The following is a 4,493-nucleotide window of genomic DNA, read 5'->3' on the forward strand; positions in this document are numbered from 1 at the left end:
CGAGAGGGCGCCGGTGCCGCCATCCCGGGCGAGGCGACGGGCGCCCCCCGCTGAGCCGATCGGCTCTTGGACACTTTGGGGAAAAAAATAAAAAATAAAAAAGGCAAACTTTGAAATAAAACCCCACGAAACACGGACCTCGGTGAGATCCCCCGGGCGGCCGGGGAGAGATGATTGGCAGGAGCTGCCAGGCGCGCAGAAGGGAAGTCCCCCTGTGCGGCCGGGGAGAGATGATTGGCAGCAGGCGGAGGCAGCCGCCAGGCGGACCAGAAGGAGAACTGCGGCCGCTCCGAGCAGAAGGGAAATCCCCCGGCGCGGGCCAGGGGAGACGAGCGGCCGCTGGCAGGTACGGCGAGAGGGCGCCGGTGCCGCCATCCCGGGGGAGGCGACGGGCGCCTCCCGCCGAGCCGATCGGCACTTTTAGACACTTTGGGGGAAAAAGACCGACATTTTAATAAACCCCATACAACACGGACCAGTGAGAACTGCAGCCGGCCGGCCGGCCGGCCGGCGCAGAAGGGAGGTCCCCCGGGAGGGCCGGGGGAGAGATGATTGGCAGGCGGAGGTAGCTGCCAGGCGCGCGCAGAAGGGAAGTTCCCCCGGGCGGCCGGGGGGAGAGAGAGAGAGAGATGATTGGCAGCCGGCGGAGGTAGCTGCCAGGCGGACCAGAACGAGAACTGCGGCCGCTCGGAGCGGAAGGGGAAGTCTGAGGCGGCAGGCCGGCCCAGGGTTCATGGAGAGAGGGAGAGATTGTCCCAGGCGGCTGGGAAAAAAGCCAGGCCGACCCAGGGCCACCCCAGCCTGGGTAAAGCCAGAGGATAAGTCCCTAGCAGGCGGCAGGCTGCGTTCTGCTAAGTGTCTACCGAGAGGGCACCACTTCCAGGCAACCCAGGGGGCTAAGCCTGAGGCGGCAGGCTGGCCCAGGGTTCCAGGAGAAGAGGGAGAGATCGTCCCAGGCGGCTGGGAAAGCCAGGCCTACCCAGGGCTACCCGAGCCTGGGCACATGCCGGAGGCTAAGTCCCTAGCAGGTGGAAGGCTGCAATCTGCTAAAAATCCACCGGATGGCAACGGAGAGCCGCAGTCCCCGGCTCGTCCACAAGGCGGCGCCAGCACTCGGGTTGCAGGCTGCATTCTGCTAAAAATCCACCGGATGGCAACGGAGAGCCGCTCTCCCCGGCTCGTCCACAAGGCGGCGCCACTTCCAGGCGACCCAGGGGGCTAAGCCTGAGGCGGCAGGCCGGCCCAGGGTTCCAGGAGAGAGAGGGAGAGATCGTCCCAGGCGGCTGGGAAAGCCAGGCCGACCCAGGGCTACCCGAGCCTGGGTAAAGCCAGAGGCTAAGTCCCTAGCAGGTGGCAGGCTGCATGCTGCCAAGTGTCTACCGAGAGGGCACCACTTCCAGGCGACCCAGGGGGCTAAGCCTGAGGCGGCAGGCTGGCCCAGGGTTCCAGGAGAGAGGGAGAGATTGTCCCAGGCGGCTGGGAAAGCCAGGGCTACCCGAGCCTGGGTACATGCCGGAGGCTGAGTCCCTAGCAGGCGGCAGGCTGAATTCTGCTAAGTGTCTACCAGAGGGCGACACTTCCAGGAGACCCAGGGGGCTAAGCCTGAGGCGGCAGGCTGGCCCAGGGTTCCAGGAGAGAGGGAGAGATTGACCCAGGCGGCTGGGAAAGCCAGGCCTACCCAGGGCCACCCGAGCCTGGGTACATGCCGGAGGCTAAGTCCCTAGCAGGTGGAAGGCTGCAATTTGCTATGGAAAGCTGCAATTTGCTAAAAATCCACCGGATGGCAACGGAGAGCGGCTCTCCCCGGCTCGTCCACAAGGCGGCGCCACTTCCAGGCGACCCAGGGGGCTAAGCCTGAGGCGGCAGGCCGGCCCAGGGTTCCAGGAGAGAGGGAGAGATTGTCCCAGGCGGCTGGGAAAGCCAGGCCGACCCAGGGCTACCCGAGCCTGGGTAAAGCCAGAGGCTAAGTCCCTAGCAGGTGGCAGGCTGCATTCTGCTAAGTGTCTACCAAGAGGGCACCACTTCCAGGCAACCCAGGGGGCTAAGCCTGAGGCGGCAGGCTGGCCCAGGGTTCCAGGAGAAGAAGGAGAGATCGTCCCAGGCGGCTGGGAAAGCCAGGCCTACCCAGGGCTACCCGAGCCTGGGTACATGCCGGAGGCTAAGTCCCTAGCAGGTGGAAGGCTGCAATTTGCTATGGAAAGCTGCAATTTGCTAAAAATCCACCGGATGGCAACGGAGAGCGGCTCTCCCCGGCTCGTCCACAAGGCGGCGCCACTTCCAGGCGACCCAGGGGGCTAAGCCTGAGGCGGCAGGCCGGCCCAGGGTTCCAGGAGAGAGGGAGAGATTGTCCCAGGCGGCTGGGAAAGCCAGGCCGACCCAGGGCTACCCGAGCCTGGGTAAAGCCAGAGGCTAAGTCCCTAGCAGGTGGCAGGCTGCATTCTGCTAAGTGTCTACCAAGAGGGCACCACTTCCAGGCAACCCAGGGGGCTAAGCCTGAGGCGGCAGGCTGGCCCAGGGTTCCAGGAGAGAGGGAGAGATTTGTCCCAGGCGGCTGGGAAAGCCAGGCCTACCCAGGGCTACCAGAGCCTGGGTACATGCCGGAGGCTAAGTCCCTAGCAGGTGGAAGGCTGCAATTTGCTATGGAAAGCTGCAATTTGCTAAAAATCCACCGGATGGCAACGGAGAGCGGCTCTCCCCAGCTCGTCCACAAGGCGGCGCCACTTCCAGGCGACCCAGGGGGCTAAGCCTGAGGCGGCAGGCCGGCCCAGGGTTCCAGGAGAGAGGGAGAGATTGTCCCAGGCGGCTGGGAAAGCCAGGCCGACCCAGGGCTACCCGAGCCTGGGTAAAGCCAGAGGCTAAGTCCCTAGCAGGTGGCAGGCTGCATTCTGCTAAGTGTCTACCAGAGGGCGACACTTCCAGGAGACCCAGGGGGCTAAGCCTGAGGCGGCAGGCTGGCCCAGGGTTCCAGGAGAGAGGGAGAGACCGTCCCAGGCGGCTGGGAGAGCCAGGCCTACCCAGGGCTACCCGAGCCTGGGTACATGCCGGAGGCTAAGTCCCTAGCAGGTGGAAGGCTGCAATTTGCTATGGAAAGCTGCAATTTGCTAAAAATCCACCGGATGGCAACGGAGAGCGGCTCTCCCCGGCTCGTCCACAAGGCGGCGCCACTTCCAGGCGACCCAGGGGGCTAAGCCTGAGGCGGCAGGCCGGCCCAGGGTTCCAGGAGAGAGGGAGAGATTGTCCCAGGCGGCTGGGAAAGCCAGGCCGACCCAGGGCTACCCGAGCCTGGGTAAAGCCAGAGGCTAAGTCCCTAGCAGGTGGCAGGCTGCATTCTGCTAAGTGTCTACCAAGAGGGCACCACTTCCAGGCGACCCAGGGGGCTAAGCCTGAGGCGGCAGGCTGGCCCAGGGTTCCAGGAGAGAGGGAGAGATTGTCCCAGGCGGCTGGGAAAGCCAGGCCTACCCAGGGCTACCCGAGCCTGGGTACATGCCGGAGGCTAAGTCCCTAGCAGGTGGAAGGCTGCAATTTGCTATGGAAAGCTGCAATTTGCTAAAAATCCACCGGATGGCAACGGAGAGCGGCTCTCCCCGGCTCGTCCACAAGGCGGCGCCACTTCCAGGCGACCCAGGGGGCTAAGCCTGAGGCGGCAGGCCGGCCCAGGGTTCCAGGACAGAGGGAGAGATCGTCCCAGGCGGCTGGGAAAAGCCAGGCCGACCCAGGGCTGCCGGAGCCTGGGTAATGCCAGAGGCCGAGTCCCTAGCAGGTGGCAGGCTGCTAGCGTCTACCAGAGGGCGAGATCCCGCCTCCCCGAGCGGCCGGGGAGAGAGGATTTGCAGGAGCTGACAGGCGCGCAGAAGGGAAATCCGGAGAGATGATTGGCAGCCGGCGGAGGCAGCCGCCAGGCGGACCGGAAGGAGAACTGCGGCCGCTGGGAGCGGAAGGGAAATCCCCCGGGCGTCCGGGGAGACTAGCGGCCGCGGCAGGCGCGGCGACCCGGCGCCGGTGCCGCCATCCCGGGCGAGGCGACGGGCGCCTCCCCGCCGGCGCAGTTGGCACTTCCGTCGACACTTTGCCAAATTTTCAACTTTCAAAATTCCTCCGGCGGCCGTTTTTCACACCGGGGAGCGGCGTCCTCACGCCGGCGGCGGCGCACCTCGGCCGGCAAAAAGGGGTACCTCCTCGAGTCGGTGTCGGGGGTCCCGCCGTGGAACCGGGCGTCGGACGGCCCCGGAGGAGGCCTCGGAGCGGAAAAGGCACTACCGGAATGAGGTTGAATTTGACGGCCGGATCCGGGCCGGAGTTCCACAAAGTCGGACACTTTGAGTGGTTGGTCTTCATGTAATGGGACAGGTGACACTCTCTCTGTGACCTACTTTTGAACACCCCCGTCAAGAACCGTGTCCGAGACAGCGAGTCCTGTCAATTAGCTTACCAAAAGTCAGAGTACCAGGGGATCGGACACCCGACTCTGACAAAGTCCCAGTGAACTCTGCTCA

The sequence above is a fragment of the Leptodactylus fuscus genome, unplaced genomic scaffold, assembly GCF_031893055.1.
Source record: "Leptodactylus fuscus isolate aLepFus1 unplaced genomic scaffold, aLepFus1.hap2 HAP2_SCAFFOLD_1108, whole genome shotgun sequence".
NCBI lineage: Eukaryota > Metazoa > Chordata > Amphibia > Anura > Leptodactylidae > Leptodactylus > Leptodactylus fuscus.